Source organism: Balaenoptera borealis (genome assembly GCF_965194805.1).
Source record: "Balaenoptera borealis genome assembly, chromosome: 5".
NCBI classification, from domain to species: Eukaryota; Metazoa; Chordata; class Mammalia; order Artiodactyla; family Balaenopteridae; genus Balaenoptera; species Balaenoptera borealis.
The window spans coordinates 88,617,653-88,645,483 of NC_138862.1; the positions used below are offsets into that span (position 1 = coordinate 88,617,653).

Genomic DNA, 27,831 nt, shown 5'->3' on the forward strand with positions numbered 1-27,831 from the left:
GCTACCTTTTATTGTCTTTATAATGTTTATTTATTTGATTATTAATGGGTCAGGGCATTTAAAACATAGGCCATTTTTATTTCTTCTTTACCAGTTACTTCTTCATGTCCTAAGGTCATTTTGGGGGGGCTACTTTTTTCTCTTTTCCATATTCATTTTAAGAACTTTTATGTATTCACCTCAAATATGTTGCAAATACTTTTCCCAGTTTATGTTTGCATTTAATTATTTCTTTTGTCATTATATGGGATGTTCTAATTTTTAGATAATTGCATTTATCAGTCTTTTACTTTTGGCTTCTGCTTTTGGTGTCATGCCTAGAAAGACTTTCTCCACCATGATGTCATTTAAAATAAAAATTTATTTTCTCCTACTATCAGTATGGCTTACTCTCTTTATATATAAATATTTTAATCTTGATAAATGTATAATGGTAAGAGGTAGGAATCTAACTTTTTCCCCCAAGCAATTAGCCAGTGTTCCCAATACCACTTATTGGGGTACCTCTTGATTATATTCTAAACTTTTACACATGTTTTTGTTTCAAACTAGTCTGTTCTTACACTTTGCATCATGCTGTCCAAATATTATAGTTCTAAATTACAATTAATATCTGAGAAATACTATCTCACCCCATCACCCATTTTTATGTGTTTCTACTCTACTTTTTATTTATCCAATTGTAGGAGGAAACTAAAGTGCCAAAAAAAAAAAGCCCCAACAAAAGAGTAAAAAGATATTAGTGTTAAAGAAACAACTCTTATAAGGAGAAACAGGAGTATTAAAGATTTTTTTGGATGATTCCAAAGAGGATAAAGATTATTTAGTAGAGGAATCCAATTCTGATTCAACTTCAGATTCTCTAGACTCTGTTGATCCAGTTAATCCTATAACAACTGCCACTTCAACAGATTTGGAAAGCAATTTGATAGCCTCCATAAAGCTGCCTTGTAATACCCAGGACCGAAATAACTACTGACTGACCAGATATTCAATTAAAATAGGTAACATTCATACAAATGATGCATACTTGGCCATAAGGTACTCAAAACGTGTATTTCATGACCAACCAGTGGTAATGAAGTATTTCTGTCTAAAAAGCAGTGTACCTCCAGTGACCACAAGGTACCTAATTGTAAGGAGGCTCAGGCCTGCACTTGGAGGATGCATCATTGATACCCTTACTATTTTTTCAGAGTGAAACTTGTGGCACAGTAGGAGAAATGAACTTTTGAAGAAATTTCTAAGACCTAGGCTCCACTAGGAGCTTAAGGAACTAAAGACACGTACTCTACCCTAATCCCTAAAGGTGAGCATATTTATTGCTCCACATGTGTCTACCTTTTTATAATCTTATCAGTAAAAAAATCCCAAAATAGATAACAAAGCATAATTTTAAAGTTATGAAAGGCTAATCTTATGATTTTCAATATAAAAAGAATCAATAATATTGATTCTTCCAAAACCACCAGCTCTGCTATCTCAGATTAATAGATTTAATCTAACTTTGTACAAGAGCTGAAAGCCCCCTTAGGATATCTCTAATAAGATGGTATTCTGCCTCTATTTGAATATTTTCAGAGTTAGGAAGCTCACACTTTTCTAAGGCAGCCCATCCTGCCACCCACCTCCCCCCCTTTTTTTTAAAAACATCTTTATTGGAGTATAATTGCTTTACAATGGTGTGTTAGTTTCTGCTTTATAACAAAGTGAATCAGTTATACATATATGTGTGTTCCCATATCTCTTCCCTCTTGCGTCTCCCTCCCTCACACCCTCCCTATCCCACCCCTCTAGGTGGTCACAAACCACCTAGCTGATCTCCCTGTGCTATGCGGCTGCTTCCCACTAGCTATCTATTTTACGTTTGGTAGTGTATATATGTCCATGCCACTTAAGTGTTGTTGTTTTTGTTGCTGGCTGCACCACCCGGCTTGCAGGATCTTAGCTGTTCCCTGATGAGGGATTGAACCCAAACTCTTGGCAGTGAAAGCGCGGAGTCCTAACCACTGGACTGCCAGGGAATTCCCATCTGCTCCTTATTTTTATTAGGTCAAAATATCCCTATGACTCCTGTGGTTCTGTCCTCTGGAGACTGAGAGCACACATCTACCCTCTCTTTGACAAGTCGGCTCTTTAAATGTTTGAAGAGATCAAGTGCCTACAGGATCTCCAAGCTGCCCATTCCTAGTCCTGCAACTGCTCCTCCCATGATGCTATTTTCAGAACTCTCCTGGTTCCCTCTGTGGTTTATCAGAACCTGGGGCTCCAAACCAACTGCAAATTCTGAGTCAGAGTCAATGAACATAGGGTATACTGAGAGGAATCATTAAAAAAAAATCAGATATGTTTTTGTATTCCCAGTGTCCAGCACAGAGCTCAACAGGTACATAGTAGGTGTTTATTGAATATTTGAGGGCATAAATGAATGAATGAGACACTTGATCCTTTTCATGACCATTTTCACAATTTTACCAAATCGGTTGTGTTTTCTTACCAGAACAAAATTCTTGTGCACGTATCCCCTTTTCCTTGAAGTGTGTGGGGAAAACCATCCCAGGGCAAGTTAAATAAATTTTAAGCTTAACTTTTGCTTAGGTAGCTTCAAGTGCTATAAACATTTTATTTTATTTTTATTTTGTTTATAGTTCTAGGACCTAGAACAGATTTGGTTTGTGGCAGCTCTATGGATCTCACGAAGTCACATTTCACGTGGAAAATTCCTGTGATGTCCCAGCGTGAAGACATCAGTCTTTTTGAACATGCCGTTGTGAGAGGATGTCTCTTTGTTTAATGCCCTGGCCATTTGTTCCTTAGCTGCAAGTTGCCTTTGTTAGTGTTTCTGCTGTTGCCAGAGGCATTTCTGTTGGACCTGGCATCTGTTAGTGCACTTTCTCCCAAACTGAAAGCTAATTTAGGTTTTGTAGTGTATGAAGACTTGCTAGCTCTTTTCCTCTTCTGATTTTATTTTTGCCCCAAATAGTCACTGTAATGAGGCCATTTTTAAACTTTTTTTTCCCCCAAATGATTTATTTTTCCTTAGTGAATTTTACCCCCTGGAACCTGACCTTGTACATCTGCGCTTGAGTTTTATTAGGGAAGCTTCCTATTAATATTCCATGGCTTCCCCAATTCTCCTCTGCCCTCTTCCCCACTTCCCATCTCAACTTCTTGGTCTAATTTTTGTATAAACTTTCCTTTGTCCATAACTCAGAATTGGATCTCTGCTTTGCACTCTCTCATAACTACCTACGTAGCATATTGTGGGCTATTCCAGGGTGGGATATAACCCTTCCCTAGGAAGTGAAGAAGAATTAATTGTAATATAAAGGACCAAGTCATGGTCTCAAAATTTCTATAAGGAGAAGTTTAGGAGTGATAATCTGGTTGAAAGCACTGAGGAAGGGTGTGGCTATGGGAGTTGTATTGAAGTTGTGTTTGAATATAAAGCAAACTTTCTTCTTAGATTGTATCTTTATTGAGGGGAAGAGGTGATAAAGACAATTGTGGCAACTAAAGCAACTTTAGCTAGTCCACCACTCTGTGCCTTCATTCCAGATATTAAATGATCTAAGAGAGTACCCTCTTGACCAGAGCCCACAGGGTCACTCATTAGTATCCTATTACACAGAGTGAGATAAAGAAAAAAATAGTGTGTTAATTTTAACACATTTTAATTGAACCCAATGACACTTTTTTGTGAGTTCGCTGAAATATTTTAGAATTGCACTGATCCCCTAAAAGGAGAGAGTCATATACAGTTATATGAAAAATGAGTTTCAAGTTGAGGGGAAAACGTCATGCTAATGTTTTCTTTTTCCTTATGCAAATATAATTAATCTATTCTACAAGAAATCACTTCCAACCTTGTCAGAATGGGGCTTTGAGTTTTTGTGCAAGAGTAAAGAGCACATTAGTAAACTTGAACTCCAAATGATGTTGATAATATTAATTATAGAATTTTCTAGAGTATGTGTGAGAAAATAGTGATTTTACATATGCATTCAGTGATTTTAAAATAAACATCCATTTGGATGAACTTACTTTTTCTCTCAAATATAGGTTTACTAGATTGAGAAAGATTTGCGTTTATTAGATTTGGGGAAGATTTGCATTTTTTTTACTATATACAAAGTTGAGTGCTTTACTTTTGCTCAAAATGTGTGAAAGAACACCGAGTTCTCTTCCTGATTTTGTGCAGGTGCCCTGGAACTTGGGTGCACTGAGGGATGCAAGATAGGTTCACTGATCTGTAACCCAGATCAAGGTCAGAGAAGCACTGAAGGAACAGATGTTTGTGAGGTGCCGCCTCACCTAAGGAGACGGACAAAGCTGTAGCTGTATTCGAGGGAGGATGTCACAGGCCACAGAGATCTGTCTGTGGGCTCCGCGGGCGAGATATCAAACACGTTGCAGAGAACACCTTTAACAATCCTGCCAAATGGTCCCTAGTCAGTTGTTTTTACAGAACTGTGTGGACCTCAGTGATGCGTACTCAGGGGCATCTTGTATTTTAGCTAAATGAGGGTCATGTCTAGGAGAGGGGCTATAATGCTGCCATCATGGGTGAAACCGTGGGTAATCATTAGTGAAATCCATTTCACCTGTAACCTGTCTTCACTAATCAAGGTGGCTTTAATTGTTGCTACAAAAGACTTCCATGTCCTCCAAGTAGCACCCAGCCTAAACAAATTGTTTGCCTGAGTTGTTTCCTGGGAACTTGGGGTCAGCTGTGTCTTGTTGGAGCTGAGCTGGTTAAGACTGGATGGCACCACTGACCCTTCAACTGGGCATGCCTGTCTGCACAGCGATCTTTTGAACGTGCCTGAGGCCTATAGCTTAGTTACGCCTGTGTAGAACGAAGATTCTGCACCTTTTTCCAATCACCTTTTCCCATGCTCTCCACACCTCAGACCCTCTGCTTTTTCATTGTGTATCCCACAAGACCCCTGAGACTCTGAGTTGTACTCCTGTCTCCTCACTTGGCTGCCTTTCGAATAAACCCTCTCTTTGCTACAAATCTGGTGTCTCAGCATTTTGGCTTCTTGCTGTGTGTTGGGCAAAACAAAACGAACCTGGTTCGGTAACATGAGGGCCTCGGTGGGGAAAATATATAGAAAATGGAAAGAATGGCACAAGTGGAGAAAAGGAAGAAAGACAATTTTTCCTTGAGCCATCAGTTACCTCTTTCCTCCTTTTACGCCTTTCACATTTTGCAACCTCTTTCTGAGAGACCATGTTTTAATAATGAAGCTCATGACTAAAGGTGTTCTAGGGCTAGAGAATGTAAACAGGATGGGCAGATACGTGTGGACTCACCATAATATGCAGCTCTGGGATTTGCACAACCTCACACTATCACTATTATACAGTAAATGGATAAATCCATAAATTAGGACTTTATTAGAGCATAAATGTATCCTGGTCATAGTTAATGAGGCAGCTTTGGGTTGAGTCCTATTTGTGGCACACTAACCATGGAATCAGAAAATTTATACCAACCTTCCATAAGTAACAATATTTAGAATATACAAAATAGTGATAGGTAAATGATAGCTTCTTTAACCTACAGTATTTTTATAAGGATCAGATTAGCTATTATGGACAGAAAAAGTACCATACACAGTAAATACAAACGTGAAATATAATTATTGTAGGTAAATTTGGATTACCATTCTACCACACCCCACTAAATTAGAATCTGAAAGTGGTAAGCATCTCCCTGAAGCTTCTAATTAATTTCCATGATGTAGTTTACCTATAACACAGTCTAAAACATCTAGGTAGGCTCTGTCTCATCCAATTTCCTCAAAGCATTAAACATCCTATGTAAAAATACAAAATATTCCTTTAGATACCCCTGGGCTTGCCTTTCAATCTTCATACTATTTATTGATATATATTCAGACAGTTTAAGTCAGGTATGAGACTGACAAAAGGTAGAATTAAATCTAATTTTTCTCTGTTCCACACAAACTGGTAGATGTTGCAGCACCTCGCCAAGTGTGTAGAAATCCCAGGTGGTTTTCCTGTCATTAAGCAGTCATGGCTCACTAGCCTGCTTCCTCTTTTAAGGTGGAATTCGAAACATATACTAATGTCTTGATCTAAACCAGATTGGCATGCCTGGGAGAATGCACTGCCACACTATGGACTGCAGCCGTGAGTGTCTGGTGTGTGATCTTGTGGTGGAGCTGGTGGACATGAAGAAAGCATAGGTGATAATAATCCAGCCAACTCTGGTTGAATATTTACTGTATGTAAGGCACTGTCCTACCCACAGCAGATCTTATTACCACTCACAAGAATCTCAAGAGGTAGTTACTACTATTATTACATATGAGATATATGACATATGAGAAATATAGAGCTACCTTGTTTAAATGACTTTCCCATGGCCAAGTTTCAAGGTGGGTGCAGAACTCATATCATCTGATTGCAGCCCCATGCCCTTAACCATTCCCTGTTTCAGCTTTTTGTGTTGGCCTTTAAACATTTGAATGTTTGATCCATTTGTCTAATAACCTGGTTAAACATCTCTTCTCCATATGTCTGTCCCATCTATTTCCTTAAAGAAAAGAAATCCAGCCATTAATAAACTGATTATCCACCATTTCCTGGTGTAAAGAGCCCACTAGAGCATTAACCAAAAGCAAAGTAAAACAAAACTAAACAAAACAAAAATTCAAGCTGGAAATTTTAGCCTTGAACGATTGATCAAAGCAGATACATTCTGTGCTTTAATATATTTTGTTTCATCCTGAAGGTTCTTCTTCTTCCAAGAGAAGCCTCATGAAGAAATGTACAGATAAGCAATTTTTAACAAATGGAACAGTAAGACATAAGGTTTTCTAGGCAGAAAGCATATTTTTAGGAAAACCTTCTCTGAATACATGATATTCAGTTTGGATCCTGATGAATTATATTCAACACAATTTGCAATTAAGATGCTTGAAAGTAACTAACTTAAATAACCCTTGAATATGAAGCAATATAATATAGTGTTTAAAACCATGGACTCTGGAGTCAGGTAACTTGGATTCAAAGCCCAGATTTGGCATTATTTGGGTGGTCTTGGGCAAAACACTTAACCTGTCAAAGCTCTTGTTTCCTCCTATGTAAAATGAAAATAATTATTTATCTATTTCAAAAGTTTGGAGAAATAAACAACATTTGTAAAGTTTTAAGCTCAGTTCCTATGTTGTGATAAGCAAACAGTAAATAATGGCCATTATTATATAGGTCTGTGATGGGCAAGCGATATCTAGGGTAACAATAAGACATGAGTATCATAGTCATATAGGTATTAGGTGTTGCTATGAGTTTGGGTTTATTTCTTCAAGTGTTTTAGGCATAAAGAAAAAAGAACAAAGAAGTGAGGATAAACCATTTAGGGCGGGAGGGTGAGGAGCAAACAGCCCATGAGGAAGATTAAGGGGTGGCTGGAGAATAGAAAGAAAATCAAAAATTTAGGAAAGAGGGAGTGTGTTAGTTGGGGTTTTCCAGAGAAATAGAACAATAGGATGCGTGTGTGTGTGTGTATAAAAGAGATTTATTATAGGAATTGGCTCACGCGATTGTGGAGGCCAAGAACTTCCACAGTCTGCCCTCTGCAAGCTGAAGAACCAGGAAAGCTGGTGTTGTCATTCAGTCTGAGTTCAAAGACCTGAGAACGAGAGGAGCTGATGATATAAGTCTGATTCCAAAGGCCTGAGAATCTGGGGGCTGATCTTTCAAAAACTGTTTTGAGTCCAAAGTCCTGAAAACAAGGAATACTTATATGAAGGGCAGGAAGAGAAGGATGTCCCAGCTCACGCAAAAAAACCCAAATTACCCTTCCTCCATCTTTTTGCTCTATTTAGGCCCTCAATGGATTGGATGATACAGCCCACATTGATGAGGGTGATTTTCTGTACTCAGTCTACTGATTCAAACACTAATCTCTTCTGGAAACACCCTTACAGACACATCCCCAGATAGTGTTTTACCAGCTATACCTTAGCCCAATCAAGTTGACTTGTAAAGTTAACCATCATGAGTCTACCCTTTGTCAACTTTGCACCCATATGCATCTCCTTAAACTGTATTAATCTCCAAATAAAGACAATAACAAGGTCATAATTCCTCCTACATGATACAACTATTCTTCATATACCTGAAAATGCACTAATCCCTTTGCCAGAAGAAGAAGTAAAGTCCTTGAATGATGTTTACTCTTCTCCTGATATATCATAACTTAAATACTATGATGTAAAATTAACAATATTTAAATACTGATATAAAGTCAATATGTTTTATGTTACATAAGGGAATAAGAGAAGAAAGAAAACAAAGGCTGCTTAATATACATATATATATACACACAAGCATATGTATAACAAAATAAGGAGGAAATACTCATGACAATTATAGTTCTCATTTCTGTAACTGGTCACATAGCCTTAGCTGGTATTAATAACTATCTTCTTCTACTACCCATTCTGTATTCCCTTTGTCTTCAGCAAACACCTCGACTGATTATTCTTTACCAGGCAGGGTGATTCTAATCTTCAATCCTGAAGGGTCTGTGCCATTTGTAGTCCTGCCTGGATTGGGTTGTTGTAGTTTCCATTGACTTTAATTATAAGGCATGTTAATACTAGGAGATGTCTTAAGGGATCTCTTATATTCCAGACACACTCTTCCCTATCTCCATTATGGAGTAGCAGTCCAATTTCTTTTTAGTAATCAGGATTAATCACCCCAGCCAACACCATAACTCCTTTATTTGCCCGTTGATTCAGAGGCATGAGGAACCCAGAGTGGCCAGGTGGCAGTCTTAACTTACAGTTCAATGGATCATTGCTGTGTCTCCTGGTGGAAGCATTCCTTCCCCTGGAACTAAGATCTCTAGGCCAGCAGAACATAAAGTCACAGAAACAGGAAGCAAAAATTTTGATGGTGGGTTACTAGGGGTAGTAGTGAATGGTGCTACTCCCATTTCCACTCCTTGATTTCTGAACCCCTGAATCCTGGCTATTGGAAAAATAACACCCTATATTGGATGCTGATTCAAAACATATACAGCCTTCTGGAGAACTTTGCCCCAGCCTTGCAAGGAATTGCCACCTAGATGACACTGTAACTGAGTCTTCAAAAGTCCATTTCACCATTCTCTTAAACCAGCTGCTTCAGGGTGGTGATCATAGTAAGACCAGTGAATTCCATGAGCATGAGCCCATTGCTGCACTTCTTTTGCTGTGAAGTGAGTTTCTTGATCAGAAGCAATGCTGTGTGAAATATTTACAGGAACATGAGATTGACAGCACCAGAGGAAGTGCAGTAGTCTAATAAGGTGAAGAAAAAATATGTCCATTGACTTAGGTGGTTATGTATGTTAGGAGCAACTTACAAATGTGTGTAGAAGCAACATTCCAAGTGTGAATGACAAGTGAATTTGTGTTACTTAAGAATGAAGAATGTAGCAGCGAAAGGAAAAGGAAAGGTTTTTGTTGTTTTTACTGTCAGTTAGTTTTGTTTTTCAGGTAGAAAAAATGTATATGTTAAACGGCAAAGGGTAAGAGAGTGGCTTAAAACATAAAGCGGAAAGTGAGTTGTAATCCCTTCAGGGGAACTGAAGGACTGGGATACAGAGCCCAGGTTCTTTCACATGTTCATTTATTGTTATGCTATGAGTACAAGCATCCATTTCATGTCAGATACTGGAGACATGGCAAACCGGACGAATGTGATTCTTATCTTCGTGAAGCTTTCACTTTAGAGTTTTGGATATTATTCTGTATCCAGTAAGATGTCACTGAAAGATTTTAAGCAGAGAAATTATATGATTTATTGTACACAGCATTATTGCAGCAATGGCTCATTAATACAGAAGGAATAGAGTAACATGTTAAAATACACCATAGGGAAACAATCAGAAACACATAAAAGCGGTTCTGGGTGGAACTCATGGTCTAGTAGGGAAGGAACCTGGGTTCTTTGTACTAGCTTTTTCCTCTGCTTGAGGCTTCCTTTCTCCCAATATTTGCAAGGCTGGAGTCCTTCTTGTGATTCATTTAGTAGCTTACATTTCAGTCTCTCACAGAAGTCTTTCTTTATTCCCCAGTCTAAAATATACCCAGTTGCTCTCTATCACCCAATTTTAGCTCTTTGTATAGAATTTATCTAGCTTTATATTTTTATAAAGGTATTTATTTTATCTATTTATATTTTATTATCTCTGTCTCTCTCTCTCTCTGTTGGAATCTAAGTTCTATGAGAGCAGGGCTATTGTGTGAATTTTACGCCTGTGTTCCTGAATCTGGAATAGGGCATGGCATATCAAGTAAGTGCTGATAAATGGATATTATGAAAAAATACATAAAAGAATAACAATGTAGCTGCTGAAGCAGAGACATACGCCAAATGCTATGACAGTACAGAATAAGAAAATCTACAAAGACTGAGTATCATTTGTGTATCAACAGACAAGGATCTCAGGGGACATTCTGTCTTAAAGAAATTAGGACTGTAAGTAATAACTTTCCTTGCTGCTAGTAAAAAATAGAGGTAGAGCTTGAACTCAAGGTGAAGTGGGTCCAGATTCAACACTCTTTATACTCTTCCCTACTTCCATGGATATCGTGGTTTTTATTAGCTTCCTGTAGAGAAAACGAACATATTTCTCTAGTTATTAACATGAAAGGCAATTTAATGTTATCAGGCTGTGGAATGAGACAGACCTGGGTTTGAAGCCTGACTCAACTGTGTTTGAAGCCTACCAGCTGTGTGACCTAAAACAACTCACCTAATCTCTCTGTGCCTTTCATTTCTTCAGAGCCATTTAAGGATTAATGAGATAGTACAGATCAGATGTTTAGCACAGACCCAGATCCATAGTAAACTGTTCACAAGTGCTGGTTATTTTTATTATAATAGTCTCATTAACATGGGTACTATTGTTATGACTCACTAAACCTTGAAAGAAAAGTTCCACCTCTGAGAAAAAAGACTAGGATAAATGTATCATTGTTATACAAAACTTGGAACTTGAAGGCAGCAGAATCTGAAAATTGCTTGGCTGAGATCTTAAAGACCTGATTTGCATTATGTCAAAACATATGTCACTTGCAACAAGGATGCCAGTGATTAAGTATGAGTGAGATGCTCACACTAAGTATTATAGGAATGGAGAGGAGAGAAAGAATACCATAAACCAGAGCAGGGGCTTTCCAGGCCGGGCACAGCAGGAGCAAAGGCATGGAAGAGGAAAAATAGAAGTTTTGTTTAGAGTGTGGTAAGTGGGGAGGTTTGGCTAGAGTGGAGGGACCATGCTGGAGAGTTGATGTTAAAGATTCAGAGCTCAGACCAGATCCAGAAGGGAGGATGCAGGGGTGAGAACACTATCTTGTCGGTAACTGAATATGTCTGCAATCACTTTACCTGTTTTGAAGAATTTTATCTCAAGTAAAGTAGTGTTATTCTGCAATCAAAAATGAAATGTAATATTTTCTTAGCTCTGTTTAAATATATTTTGTAAAGATACCATTTAAAACCTATTAACCTCCTCATCAACAAGGTGTTCTGTTACCAAAAGAGATCCTGTTGTTCCTCTCCCATGCTTGCTTGACTGAGCTCTCTTTATCATCCAGACCTTGTAGACCTTACCCTAGAACCATTTGAAAACTTTCAATTTGTTGTGTTTTTAAAGAATCTTGCCTCCTATACGTGTGTCAGGAGACACACGTAACTATTTTCAGAGCAGTATTGTTTGTAACCACAAAAGTAGGAAATAACCTTAATGTCCATCAGTAAGGACATTAAGATAAATAAATTGTGATACAGTTATATAATAGAAAACTAATCAGTAGTAAAATGAAACTAAACCTAAATGATTTAAAATACAATGTTGAGTTTAAAGAAAGCAAGGTGCCAAGTGATATCTAGAATATGATAGCATTTATATAAATTTTTAAATTAACACAAAATGATAATATATTCTATTTATGGAAACATGAATATATTTAATAAAAGCATTTAAACATGGATTAGGAAGATATAAATTAATGACAATAGTTGAGTTTGGGAAGGGAAGGTGGAGCTTGGGATTGGAGAAGAGATCAAAGAAGGCTTCAATGTTAACTATAAAGCTTTGTTTCTTTTATGAAATAAATTAAGCTTTATATTAAGTAAAATATAAATTTTACTCATCCAGGGAGGGTTTACATATAGGCTGTTATATTCCTTTCTGTAGTTTTCTGTATTTTTTCCATCTTATCAAGAAAAAAAATTAAAGATAAAAATGATCATTAACCACCTTCATTCATTACATGGTGGTCCAAATGTACAAACTTCCAGTTATAAGATAAATAAGTCCTGGGGATGTAATGTACAGCATGGTGACTATAGTTAACAACGCTGTACTGTATATTTGAAAGTTGTTAAGAGAGTAGATCTTAAATGTTCTCATCATAAGAAAACTAGTTGTAACTATGTGAGCTGATTAATGTTAACTAAAGTCGCTGTGGTAATCATTTTGCATTATATACATATATGAAATCATGTTGTACACCTAAAACTAACACAATGTTACATGTCAATTATATCTCAATTAAAATAAAAAATAAAAATGATCATTAAGGAATAGATTAGAATGCTGAATCTCACACTTTCCCCCTTCCAAGACTACTTTTATTATTCTTAATCCCTCGTTAATGGATTTTATACTCTGAAAGATTTTGTTCAACAAGTTACATTTATTTAATATAATTCACTTCCTTACTTCTCTTTTAAAAAGAGTGAAGGCCAGTAAGAACTTATCACCAGTCTGAGATAAACATTCATAAAGGTACATGATGTAGAGACATTTTGCCCAGATTTATATTTGCATTGAATATTCTGAAGTTGATGAATGTTGAGAAATTGATGAAGGGGCTGGAAGGGGAGCCTGGGTGACAGCCCAGCTCCTCATTTCCAGGCCGCGCTGCTGCTCTCTGCTCTTCATTAACCAGTTGATGACTCTTGTAGAGGGATTACAAACTTTGTTTTTTCACAAATTTATCTATATTCAAGGTTAATGTTCTTATTCTGACTATGCTACGTAATGAAATTTAGAGTTTATTGGGGGATGTGTGAAAATTTATGCAGATAGCTATAATCAAGAATTCAAAAATTATTAAGAATATGTAAAGATATATCTTTAGTTATAATATATAGCATAACAGTAGATATTATAACTGTAACGTATCCATGGGGAGGAATCATGAAATTGCTGAGATCACTTTGGGAATGCCGAAGGAATGATATAACTCCAGCCAAAGCAGAGAAACTTGACATTTTAGTTAGCCCATGCAGTCTCATTATGGGCAAATACATGATTACTATTTTAACTTTTGAAATATTTAAAGTAACTTGAAGATTTCCATTAATAGCTTTGTGAGCCCCTAAGGGATTTCAAGTGAGGGATTTCAAGTGGGGAACAACTACTCTCAGAGGGGTCTAATTCATGTTTTTTAAATCAATGAGTAATAACCTCTTGTCTCTAGAAAAGTTCAGTCACTTCACAAATATGACTATCTTTTCATTTTGTCCAAATTTAGGAGTTCAATAGAAAAGCAATAAATCACAAAAATACAAATTTTGGCATGAGAAGATGGAATATGGGCACATGAAGATGTATTATTTATATGAAAGAAAGACAGAGAGACAGTGACAGGTGTCTGGGGGTTGAACATTCATTAGTATGATAAGGTCTGAATTGGGGAAAAGTATTGAAATCCCCATAATAAAACTATCAAGGAAGACCAAGGAAGCTGAGGCCATAATTTCCCACAGAAATTCTAAACTGAATAAAGGAAACCATTACTAATTTATATTTGCAAGTCACCCTAACGTATTCATCATTCCCAACTCTGGTACATGCTTGGCAGTGTATGAGATGCCTGCCAATTATGCTGGCTGAGAGGAGAGAATATTCATGCTAGAGTTGACATACTGTGCCAGATTTCAGAGGTAATTTTAGGTCACCAGTCCCAAGCCAAATATCCCCACTCTAGAAAGACTGCTTCATGCACTGGATAGGGGAATGGGGGAAGGGGACCCCTAAGCCTCTAAACTCTATCAGGGCTCCTGCAATAGTCATTACTTCAGTTAGATTTCTTTCTGCGTGACTCCAGAAGGCTCTGCCTGCTAATGACAACTCATTTAGCAGAATGACAGTTGTTTGATGCTCACAGGGAATGCAGCAAGCATTGCCTGATGTGCGCTCCACTCCTTTTAACAGCCTTGCAGCAAAAGAATCTTTACTACAAGGAGCATTAGAATTAAATGTGAGCTATTAATGAAGGAAAAACTCTCACTATCAAATAATAGCAGAAAAAAAGTGTAAGCAAGAAGAAGAAAACTGAGAAATAATGTAATGCTTTACTTTGGTCTACTTGGTGAATTGATTGCTACAAATCCATAGGATACCCACACAGTAGGGGTTTGGGGCCACAGATACATCAATATAAATTCTTATTTGCATTCATTTAAGAATTCACAGGACCAGTTGTCACAGGTAATATGGCTCTTTTAGACTGTCCATTTGTGTACAAGCACACTCAATGCACAACAGCATTTGGATGACTTAGAATTTAGACAGCAGTAAGTCTGGATTCTGAATAGCTTTATGTAAACTTTAATAGAAATGAAAACATGGATTTCATAATACCATTTTGGCTACCACATTTGACTGATTTTATTTAATGAGATTTTGGAGACTAGTTTGATTTACTATTTTTTTTTAACCCATCAAAACAGGACTGGAAATGAAAGGATAGCGATTACTGACATTTCTGCTTCTCTGCTCGGCTTATTAAAGTGATTTGATCTGTAAACAGAACCCAGTTTTGTTCAGCTGCTTGAGAGATAACTATTACAAGGCTTTTACAAAATGTTAAAAGAAAAATTGTTATTCACATTTTATATTTCAGGGAAGAGTGATCTGTTCAGGAATTTACATTTTGGTGAAAAATGTTGCTGCTTTTTCAGAGCTCGGATTCCTTTTTGTAGAAATGCACAGTTGGCTACTTGAGCATAAACAAATGTGAAACCATATACTGAGAGACACTACATTAAGAAAATGAAATAAATTCAATAGGCAGTTGGAAAATATCATTCTCTGTCGCTCTCTGAAGGAAAGGATAATATATTTCCTTGTGCCAGAGTCCTCCTGGCATAAAAAGGCCCAGACTACCTCTTTGGACTGTTCATTACTTCTCTTGCTCTGAGCCCTCATTCATAAACCTGAGAAAGTTAGGTGTTTTTACTGCCTTACACTGCCTCATTCTTATTTAGTCTAGGACAAGGTATTTAAAAAAAACGTTTCAAACCAATCATTTGATGCGGTCCCCTACTAACATTTTCCTTTTTGGAAACCACCAAAGAAATATTCCTGCTCTCTGTGTCCTGGCAGGAGACTTTTGCTCGATTCATTCCTTTGTTAAGAATTAAGACTTCAAGGGAACAGAGTTGGTAGAGTATCCCTATGGAATTCCTTAAAGAAAGATAACTCTTCCTTGATTTACTGGCAGGAAGTAATCTGACTCCTCTCTCAAGGTGAAGCCAATTTATCCTATTATCTCTGATTCATAACACTTCTTAGAAGACCATAGGGGGTTCTACCACATCCTTCTGCACCCCAATTATGTGGGCATATGATGAGGATACGCATGTAGAGGTGACTCTGTAGGTTTCCTTTTGCCACAGCATCCTCCCACTTATTCTTTTTTATTTTTTATTTTTTAATTTTTTAAAATACATCTTTATTGGAGTATAATTGCTTCACAATACAGTGTTAGTTTCTGTTGTATAACAGAGTGAATCAGCCATATGTATATGTATATCCCCATATCCCCTCGCTCTTGCGTCTCCCTCCCACCCTCCCTATCCCACCCTTCTAGGTGGTCACAAAGCACCGAGCTGATCTCCCTGTGCTATGCTTCTGCTTCCCACTAGCTAAATATTTTACATTTGGTAGTGTATATATGTCAATGTTACTCTCACTTTGCCCCAGCTTCCCCTTCCCCCGTCCCCGTGTCCTCAGGTTCCTCACTTATTCTCTTTTAAAAGAAAATTTCCATATATGGTGTACAACATGATGGTTTGATATACATATATATCATGAAATGATTACAACAGTAATGCTAATTAATATATCATTTCCTCACATAGTTATCTGTTTTTGTGTGTGGTGAGAGCGCCTGAAATCTACTGTCTTAGCAAACTCCCAGTAGTCTTTGTTTGAAAGAGTCTTATTATTTCTCCTTCTACTTAATGCTTACTCAGTGTTTAGATTTTAACTTAAGTATCATCTTTTACAGGAAGGCTTTCACCAATCTCCAATCCAGATTAATTTTTTTGTGTATGTGTTACACTCTTATAAAATCATATTTTTCTTTCCTACAAAAAACTTACTTCAATGTTTATGTGTTTATTTGTGTGTTATTTGATTTTAAGCTCAGTGAGACTAGGGATTGTTTCTGTTTTCACTGCCTATTATGTCAGGTACATAGCATGGTTCCTGGTAAAATGTCGTTGAATTAATATATAAATGAATTGGCAAGAGACTTGGTAAAAAAAAATTTCCAGCAACTATCAGTAATTTCAAATGTATTCACAGGAAATAAAATAACTTCACCTTTAATATCTTATAGCTAGAAGCATAGATTTTGTCTGCAAGAGAAGACCCTTTGATACTTTATTATATATTTAAAAGAAAGGTGTAAGTTGGAGAACACTTCTCCAAACAATTATAATAAGGCTATCCCTTAGTTTAGAAAATATTTTAAAAAAGAGATTCAGAATTACATTGGCTTACTCCTCCTACTTATTATATAAGTGCTTAACTAGCTCTTCAATTTATGTTGGATGAATAAACACTGGCAGGGAGAGGTTTGCATAATAGAAAGTGCTTTGGCACCCAGCCAGCTGTGTCAAGATTCAGTTCTATTTAATTATTGTCAATACACACATCAAGTAGGGGCAGTGGAGGGGGAGGGGTTGCCTGGAGAGGAATATGGGACTGTGTCTTGGGGCATATAAGGTAATTTAACTCTCACAGAAGCTATTACTAGGGTGAGAAACAAAAGTGATTCCTGCCATTAACCTAAAATCCTTTTTAAGGAAGGTGTCATTTGCTTTCTTTCCTGAATTCGTCATTTTCTGACACACACCTTATGCTCCAGCCACACCGAATTCCTTACCTTACCCTAAACACAGGCCTTGGCACACTCAAGGACTTTGTACATGCCTGACTCCCAACTTGCTTTTCCTTCTCTTTCTGGATGAAACAACACATAAATTCAGTCTTTGAAGAGTCAGTGTTGGTCAAACTTCATTAGTGCTTCTCAACAGATTTTTTTATGTGTCCCTTTGGTAGGCACTCTGTTTCATCTATCTTCATATTATATGTACCTGTTTTTTTCTATCTTCATCATCATTTACATCGGATAACTGCTCTTGGCTTTTTAAAACAAAGCATAGTTTTTTCTAAGCCCCCGTATGTTTTGTCATTTCTGTGTTCTATGCCCCTTCCCCTCTGAAGCTAACCATATTGTTCGTGCTCTTTCTACAGACCCCATCTGTCTCTTTCTCTGATGGACATTCCATTCATACTTTTCTTCCTCTCTTTATAACTACCAATCTTCCTTTGTTGTTTCCTGATCTCATTGTTTATATATTAAAAACCCAGTTTTCCATCCAAGTAAAAACAAAGACTCTTTACTACCTCTGCAGTGCTTTGTCGTCATTGACCTGCCTTATATTGTTTTCTCAGCAGCCAAACTGCTAGGATCCAGCTTCTGATCCCCTCTCCCTCTGCTTCTGCCTCTGTCATTGAATTAGACCCAGTTTTTTCAATGGCATTATGATGCCCTATTATTCAGATGTAAACGCTTCTCCTCAGTCCTCTTATTCCTTGACAGCTCAGTGATATTTTTCTGTTGACAAATGCAGTCCTTCCCACACTTCCCTTTGCCATTCTCCTCACTTTTTCTTCTGCTTTTCCACTATCTCTCTTCTTTCTCCAGTCCATCGACCATCAGAAGCTCCCAAATTCATTTCTTGGTCCTCTGTTCTAAAACTTTATTTTGTGGAAGCGACTATCCTCTACTTCTGTTTTAAATCTTCATCTATATATAAATCAATTCCTCCTAAGTCCTAATCGTTTGCCAAATCTCTCCATCAAGCTCCAGCCCTTTAGTTCAAACATCCTACAAGAAAGCTTCCCTGGAGGTTTCTTCAAAACTGAAAAATTCAGTGTGCCTATAACCAAACTTCTCAGTTTTGTCTTTAAAATGCTCCATTTCTCCTCCTCCTCATTTCAGGTCGTATCACCAGTCCTCCTGTAAGTACGAATGCGTGGAGTTAATGACAAAGCTCGGTGCACTTTCAGATAGGTCTCCCCATGATTTTACTGTCTTCCTCTGTCATTACCCTACATGTGTGAATTTAACTTCCTCCTAGCTTCATTTTCTATCTCTCATATCTCCTGTTTTTCCCAGACCAATAGCTTACCTTTCTCTACCTCTTTTTGCACTGAGTAACTGTGCTATATAATTGGGTCCTTCTATTATTAATAGATAGTTATCTGAAAGACTATTCAGGAATCCATTTACTAAATCATAATAACACTGTTAGTACCTCCTCCTACAACTTAACAATATTTTACTGCCTTTTTAAAATTGAGGTATAGTTGACTTACAATATTATAATAGTTTCAGGTGTACAGCATAGCGATTCAAAATTTTCATAGATTATATTATTTTATAGTTATTATAAAATATTGGCTATATTTCCTGTGCTGCACAATATATCTTTGTAGCTTATTTATTTTATACATAGTAGTTACTGTACCTTATAAAAATGTTAATGATGTTTGTAACATACCACCCAAAATAAACACAAATACGGCAGGCATACAGGCCATTAGGTAAATAAACAGAGAGGTGAAAATTATTAGGTACAACTGCATAGACATCTGTCGGTGATGGACATAGTTGCCCTGGTACTCAGATCTGTTTCCATCTAAGGAAATTTATAGGTGGAGAGTCTGTGAACGAAGCTTTGCTACTATTTTATTCTCTAGTGGCACTGCAAGGCTTAGCATTTTGCTTGCCATTATTTTATGACTTTTATTCTCACTAATACCTCCATATGGGTAAAAAATTATAATGTCTACCAGTTTTTCTAGCATCTCTAGCTTCACAGTAAGAGAAAATAAAAAACTAAAACAAAACAACTATAACTCCACTGACTAATTTTTATTTTAAGCAATGTGAATAACAGGTAACAAGTCAAGATTCCATCATTAGGTGATTGGAAACAAGTCCTTGTTAGTTTTGTCTGTCTTTAAATATGAGCCCTTTGGAGAGAATTCAAGTTGCACACTGGTATTTTTTTAATGAACAATAAATAGTCTCCTTCAATCTAAAAAATCTGATCTAAAATGTCTTTTGCATGTAATTTAAAAAATTTAATAATTATATTACACCATCAAAAAAGTTTGGTAAGTACTGAAAAGAAAAAAAAGGTACATAATCCCACTAATCCAATCAATTTGTTAACAGTTTTCTGTATTTTCTTCCAGTCTTTTTTCACACTTATGTCCTTGCATGCCTGTCATCATAGTGTATATGCTATTTTTTCCTCTGGAATTTTAAAAACAACATTGTATCATAAATATTTCCTCTGCATATGCTACATAACTTCCATGCTTCTCTGATTTTTTTTTTTTTTTTTAATAGGATCTAACAAGTGAGCTGGATAAAGTCTAAGAACTCAGGCCAAAGGCTTTCTTCCTTCACTGGTAATAGGCCAGCTGCCCATTAACTCTTCCCAGCAGCCGGTCCCTGTGGCACACACTACTGCATGCTATTTTTTTTTATAAAATAATTAATTTACAGGGAATAATTAAGACTCATTGCCTTGAGATTAAGAAAATTAGAATTGGCCCTATATGAGATCTCCCTTGCTTAATGCCAACTGAGAAAAAAGGATTGTATTTATATCTGTGAAATAAATTCTCAGACATCTAAACATGCTCAGGCTGAGAAGGAAACAGTCAGCCATTTCAGTGTTTAGAGATGCAAGAAATTTGAGCTTTTTCCTTTGGCATTTCTGTCATATTCAGCTGTCATCTTGGGCTGTCAGAACAATCCCATTACTTATAAATCCTTTTGATCTGTGTTCATCAATTACTGCATCAGAAGCCCTAACTCTCAGTTAGTTTGGAATTTAAATAGAAAAAAATAGATCTGGGTTAAATACAGAACTTGGTTTCCTTTATTTTGTGTAGTGCCTAACTATTACTTTCCCCTTATATTTAAATCAGTTCTTTTCTTTGCCTTATTTATTTGTATTCTTCAATAATGCCCTGTACCATCTGTGTATTCCAAATTATATTTTGGTTCTTATTTAGGGATTATTATGAGAGAAACAGTTTTGTTGTTATTCTTATTCTATATTTAATTTCTAATTTAATTATAGATTTAATTTAATTTCTAATTGAACTTGAAGATGTATTCACCTTCATATATCCATCCATGCATCCATCCATTCTCGCATTCTTCCATTTACTTATTTATTCATTTATTAAGAGTCCTCCTTTCTGGCAGGCTTACACTAGTTGGTTTTCAATTCAAAGAAAGGGCCAATTTAGGCAAATAACAGTTTGTGACCTATCGATTTTTCCAAAACATCTGTGCATGAAGTCAGTATCTGTTTGTTTCCTTGAAATCAAGTTTTAATGTAGCATCTCCTGTTGATAATATAAAATACATATTTTACCAACTATCATTTAAGATTTTCTTTTCCATATCTTTATTTTAAAAGCTCACAAGTTTTGTTTCCTAAACTCATATATTGGGATTAAAACTTATTTAGAAAATAAGTTTTTTTTTTTCACATGCTAGTTGTCATTACATTTCATTGTCTTTCCCAATGCTGATAATTAGTCTATGAATGTCCTTTGAAATTTTGGCTGTTTGAATGCATTTGGCTTATGCGGGTGTACTAGAACTTATTTTCTTTCTTTATTTTTTTTCTGGACTTGGTTTCATTAATCTTTTTTTTTTTTTTTCCTGCTCTGTGTGTAGAGGCAAATAATTATTTTATTTTCTCATGCTCTCAATCCTTTTCTCAAAATACCTTTGACGTTTTCTTTCTTTAAGATTATTCTCTAATAGTCCTCAAATACAGATTCAAGCAATAGTAAACAGTTATTTTGATGTAATAATGACTGACTAATTAACTAGTTCTTTGATGCCTGGTTATTACATTTTAAATGAGACAATGATGAATTGAAACCAGGTAAATTTTTTTTTTTTTTTTTTTTTTGCTGCTCTGGGTCTTCATTGCTGCACGTGGACTTTCTCTAGTTGCGGCGAGTAGGGTCTACTCTGCATTGCAGTGCACGGGCTTCTCATTGCAGTGGCTTCTCTTGTTGTGGTGGTTTCTCTTGTTGCGGTGGTTTCTCTTGTTGCAGAGCACAGACTCTAGGCACGTGGGCTTCAGTAGTTGTGGCTTGTGGGCTCTAGAGCACAGGCTCAGTAGTTGTGGCACATGGGGCTTAGTTGCTCTGCAGCACGTGGGATCTTCCTGGACCAGGGTTCGATCCGGTGTGCCCTGCATTGGCAGGTGGATTCTTAACCACTGTACCACCAGGGAAGCCCCTTGAGGCCCGGTAAATATTGTTAGTGATACTACAATTTATTTTCTTCTCTGGATCACTGTTTGTGGCACGTTTCCTAAAGATTTTTTCATGTATTTTACAGGGGAAAATGGTTTTCTTCACAAGAATATTTTGAATCTAATACCAACCATCCTTTGCCACTCTTCCTAGAGACATATCCCCTTTGCCTAGTAAACGTTGGTTGAAGATGCTGCCATTGATAATTGTCTCTGGGACTTCCCTGGTGGTTCAGTGGTTAAGAATCCACCTGCCAATGCAGGGGACATGGGTTAGAGCCCTGGTCCGGGAAGATCCCGCATGCCGCGGAGCAACTAAACCTGTGCGCCACAACTACTGACCCTGCACTCTAGAGCCCATGAGCCACAACTACTGAGCCCGCGTGCTGCAACTACTGAAGCCTGCACACCTAGAGCCTGTGCTCCGCAACAAGAGAAGCCACTGCAATGATAAGCCCATGCACCGCATCGAAGAGTAGCCCCCGCTTGCCGCAACTAGAGAGAGCTCGCGGGCAGCAATGAAGACCCAACGCAGCCAATAAATAAATAAATTAATTAATTAATTTAAAAAAAATTGTCTCTTCCTATGTTAATCACTCAAACTCTTTCAAAGTTATTCATGTACAGCCAATCAACTAAGACTAAAACCCTATTTTTTAGAAATTATTTGGGCATCTTCAGAGCAATGAGTAATTCCTGCTAAAGGAGTCTTTACTGGGAAAATAATCATTCCAAATTTCACTGGATTTGTGTAGCATGAAGTCGGAGGCATTCCATTTCTCAAAAGAACCCTTCCCCACCCTACTCCTTCAAAATGCATTTATGCTATAACTTATATGTATTTACTAATTGTACAAATCCTTTGTTTTACTGGCATCAATTTTAATCTTTTATAAATTGATTTTTGTGTCTATAGCAAATGAGTTTGATTTAACACAGCTTGATGTGCAACCATTAACCAGAAAACATTTGGATGATGTCAGGGATCATCGGTACTAACAAGTTTCCTTCTCTTATATCAATTTACACTTCCACAATTTATGAAAACACCTCTTTCTCCACACTCTTGCCAATACAGACCTTTCTATTTTTTCTGCTGCAACATCCTGCCATTACCCAGGGACGGCTACATTCTCTTCTTCTCTATCTCTGTTACATACATTATATTTAAATACTTTCTTATCATAAAAAATCTCAAACAATGCTTATGCATGTCAATAAAATGTAAATCTTTTCCTTGCCCTTTCTCAAGGGTAATTATTCTCAATAGTTTGGTTAGCACATGTTTTATAAATCCATTTTTCAAACATATTTTGTTGATATGTGTGTATGTGATTTTTTTACATACACATGTTAAACTATATGCATTGTTCTGTCTTCATTTTTTCTTCACTTAAAAATATTGAAACAGTATAAGTTTATTTTTACTAGTGGATGTATGTTTTTTATCTTGTTTCTTTTCGGTGAACTTTTAGGTTGTTTCAATTTTTTCTTTATTATAATAGTCGAATGAATACCTATTTGGTAGTGCTGGGTAGAAAACTGTGAATACGCTTGATCCTTGGGCAACATGGGTTTCAACGCTGTGGGTCCACTTATAATCAGATTTTTTTCAATAGGAAATACTACAGTCCTACATGGTGTTGAATCTGAGAGGGTGGAGGAATCACAGGTGCAGAGGGCTGACTCTAATTTATAGGCATACTTTCAGCTGCTCAGAGGGTCAGCACCCCAACCTGCATGTTGTTCAAGGGTCAACTGTACATCTAATTTTATTAGGTATTACCAAATTTATTAACACTTGCTTATTAATAGTGTTGATCACTTTTCCGATGTCCTTAATTATTTTTAACTTGTTTTATCTGTCAGTTTCAGAAAGAGGGATGTAAAAAATTTGCATTTTGTGGATTTGTCACTTTCTCCATTGTGTTAATTTTCCTTCATACATTACAAGACCATAGTTTCAGTGATACACATTTGTGATTATTATATCTTCTTTATGGGTTATTCTGTTATCATGATTTTATGTTCCTCTTTATTTCTATTAACAATTTTTCTTAAATTCTATTTTGTCTAACATTGGTATTATTATACCAGCTTTTTGTTTTCTTTTGGTTATTATTTGCTTGGAGTACTTTTCTTTCTTCTCTATGAACTCCTAATGAACTATCATCATTGATAGTCTTTTTATTTGTATTTACATAATTTTATTTAATTTATCTACTTTTTAATAATTAAGAACACTCATGAATATGCTGTATATAGGTGTTTTATATATATCTCTCTTTAACGTTTCAAATAGAGTATATACATTTTAGGGTTAGATTCATCATCCTTCATTATCAAATAGTCTTTTTGATACTTTTGAACATTTTTGACTGACTTCTTATCATATTTGATTAGTTCATCACTGATTTTAACCTAATAGCTTGACAAATGATGAGCTCACTTCAGGAGTACAAGTGCCAGCTCTACCATTTAAGTTTGGGTTACTTGTGTTTTCTTTATTAGTTTTAGCCTCTTGTTTCTTGGCAGAAATATTTAAAGGTCTTTGACCATTTTTGTGGGGATTAGCCAAGCTCAAAAGCATTATAGAATAGGCAAATCCACTTGACATCATAAATAAAAATATAAAAGAACAAACGAGTAAGGTCACCACTGTCAACCTCTTTGGACTGAGGAAATCTTGTTCTTCCCTTAGTATATTTTACCTATTATGTGTGATAGATAATCATTTGACATGCAGAAATGAGGGTTCTGGTGTCCATTTGTATATTAACTATTTAGTAAAGGTTAATTTCTTTATTTGTTTTAAATACAAATTACATTTCAAAGAATGTATGATATTTTTTCCACCTCACAAACCAATCAGCTAGTGTAGTTATTCTCAGTGTGGTCTGTGGACCTCTGGAGGCACCAGAGACCCTCTTTCTAGAGGTCCATGTAATCAAAATTGTTATAATAATACTATGAAATTATTTACTTTTCTTTTTTTTTTTTTTACTGTGTTGACATTTATACAGCTGATGCAAATGCCATGGCAGGACAAACTGCTATAGTCTTAACAGGAATCACAGTAGTAGCAATAAACCATACTGGTAGACATTTCTTGATTGTCATACATGTACAGGAAAGGGGAAAAAAAGCCTTGGATGGAGCAGTAAAAATTATTAATTTTATTCAATCTCAATTTTAAAAAAAATAATTAATTAATTAATTAATTTGGTTGAATCGGGTCTTAGTTGTGGCAGGTGGACTCCTTAGTTGGGGCTGGCCGGCTCCTTAGTTGCGGCACATGGGCTCCTTAGTTGTGGCATGCGAACTCTTAGTTGTGGCATGCGTGTGGGATCTAGTTCCCGGACCAGGGATTGAACACGGGCCCTCTGCATTGGGAGCGTGTGGTGTTAACCAGTGCACCACCAAGGAAGTCCCCTCAATCTCAGTTTTTGAGTACCAGTCTTTTTAATACTGTGTGGGACAATATATGCACAAAGCACTTCTGCTGTATACAAAAGGTGATGGCTGTCTCATTGTGCATTTGTTGAGCGCTGAACTCTCCCCTTTTTTTCAAAATGAAATACTGTTTTTGCTTGAAAGAAACGATGGTTATTCAGACTTGAGTGTTCAGCAGACGTTTTCTCAAAAAAGAATGAAGTGAGCCTGTCACTTCAAGGCAAACAACTGACAGTATTTGTGGCCAATGATAAAAACTGAGCTTTCAAGTTAAAATCAGAATTTTGAAAACACGTATCCACTACCATAAACTTGACAGCTTCTCAGTACTTAAAGACAGGGCTGGCTACATAATTTGCAGACCTCAATGCAAAGTGAAAATATAAGGCTCCTTGTTCAAAAAGCAGGAAAAAAGTGCCATTGAGGGTACTAAAATAGAAAGCATTTTCTTTTTTTATTTGCTGCTTAATGTTGTTCTAAGTAAAGAAAATTAAAATTTTAAGTTACTAGTATGAATTTCACTGTTTATATTATGCAATGCCAGTTTTATATACAAATATAAGAACATTTGATTTATATGCAACTCACAAAAATTGCACAATATGTATTTCCATCGTTCATACATGCATTTTTTGTTGTTTTTACCAGAAGGGTGAAAATGATGCACAACCCTAAGCAACTGTTTTTATTTCATTTCTTGACATTTGTACATTCTGTCAACACCATCTTCAGTTTATTTATGACTAAGGAAGGACTAAAAAGAAAAGGAACTATGGGTTGCCCTATCTTTTGTTTCTTATGGTCATGATTTTCAGTGAAAATGGTTGGATATTACAGGAAAGGAACACTGATAAGAAAGGATATGACAGAGTTCCTACGTGGTTCGTCTTTCTTAGAACGTACTGCCTTCTTTCTGCATTTGAAGCAAATTCTGATTTGATTGAAAGATGTGGTTTCTCAGGGCTGTTAGCATCCCCACTCACGCAGGCATAAGCTTAGCGGCTTTACCTTTACCTTGAATCTCACAGAGCTCCTACACATTGTGGGTGCATCAAAACTTTGTGCTCATAGGACACTGTGAACACTATGTACAAATGAGGGCCCAAGGAATTTCGGACACGCTACCTTTCGCTCTTATCTCTTTTGCTTGATTGTCCCATTGGACTTCACTTACAAAACACAAGGTCAAAAATGAAGTTATTAAAAATTTGAAGACGGCAACAGCAGAGCATTAAACCAAACACTGTAACATTTTGCGTGTGCGGTCCTCTACAACTGCACAGTGTCCACTCCCATAAATGAATGGACTTTTCCATTCTATTCTTAGATTATTTTTCATGAAGTATTCTCCCAGTATTGTAGATATTAGAGCAAGATTGGTGAACAATGTAGTATAAATTTATATAATCTTTTTTGAAAGCAATATGTCAAAAAATATAAAGAGAAAAAAATCCATATTCTTAAACCCAGGATTCTAATTAGTGGAAATGTATCATAAAGAATTATTCAAACAAAATAAAAAAAAGCTATATTCACAAATTGTTTATTATTGTATTAAATATCCAATATTAGTGGAATAAGGAATAAATCATTGTCCAACAAAGTGATTAAATATACAATCATAAAAATAGTAAAAAGCATTTGCAAAAACATGGTACATGTTCAAGTCAAAATGATAATAAAAACAAGCAGACATTGGGATTAAGGCTGCATAAAATTATGAATGCTTTTGGATAAATATCATTGGGGAATACACACAAAAACAGAGAAAAGTTATACCAGAGTAATAGGATTATATTTGATTTGTTTTCATTTTGCTGAACATTTTTTAATATTGCTCTTTCTTGGTAAAAGCAAACACATAAACAAAATACCCAAGAGGCTTTCTGAAGCAATTATAGTATTAATGCATTGCACTTGGAATTGAAATTCGAGTTGGAAACTTAGCTCTCTCACTTGTACGTATGTGACTGTAGACAAATAACTTAATTTTGTGAACCTTAGTTTCATCATAAGTTAAATATAAATTCCACTTGTCCTCCAGAGTTATAAAATTAACTAAGATTATGTGTGTAAAAGTGTCCCTTAAAGTGCCTAAAACATAGTTGATATTCAGTACATTTTAATTGAATCTGAAATCAGGGAGACTTTTCTTTTTTTCATTCTAGTGTTTTTAAAGTGCTAATAAACTCCGCCAAAAGGCTTAACATACTGGCCTAGACAAGGCTATACACTTCGGGAATTTTACTTGATAAGTGAACTTATTACTTTCAACACATTTTGATTGTGTGTGGTTGAATGATTTAAGTGGGAAATCCATTTTTATCTCCAAAGGCCATTTATTGTCCTACCCACAGTGATCAAAAGGAGTCAATGAGGTGTGGATATAGTTCAGGCAAAATGCTTGGCTGTATCAAAAAAGCAACTAATCTGTAATGATCTCCTATAAGTAGACTTACAAATTCAAATTCTTTAAATGTTTTTTGTTGTACAAAGAGTTGCAAAGGATTATAAATTCTTTGGTGTTATTTGATTGCAGGATTCTATGGAGACATCTACAGACCACCTACTGGCATAGTGGAAATAGCACAGGAATGGAATTTGGGAAAACTGTGTTCTTGTAAATTCAGCTTCATCCCTCCCCGCTCCATCTGTAAATTTAGGGGTTGCATT

The 27,831-nt window shown here is 36.2% G+C and overlaps 1 long non-coding RNA gene across 1 annotated transcript in view; it reads right to left on the bottom strand.

Moving 5' to 3' along the window:
• Positions 1 to 24,893, bottom strand: part of LOC309629850 — a 56,658-nt gene extending 31,765 nt beyond the window's left edge. The window contains exon 1 of the long non-coding RNA XR_014245270.1: positions 1,652 to 24,893. This is a non-coding gene — a long non-coding RNA (uncharacterized lncRNA). The remainder of the gene's footprint in view (positions 1 to 1,651) is intronic.
• Positions 24,894 to 27,831: the final 2,938 nt, after the last annotated feature.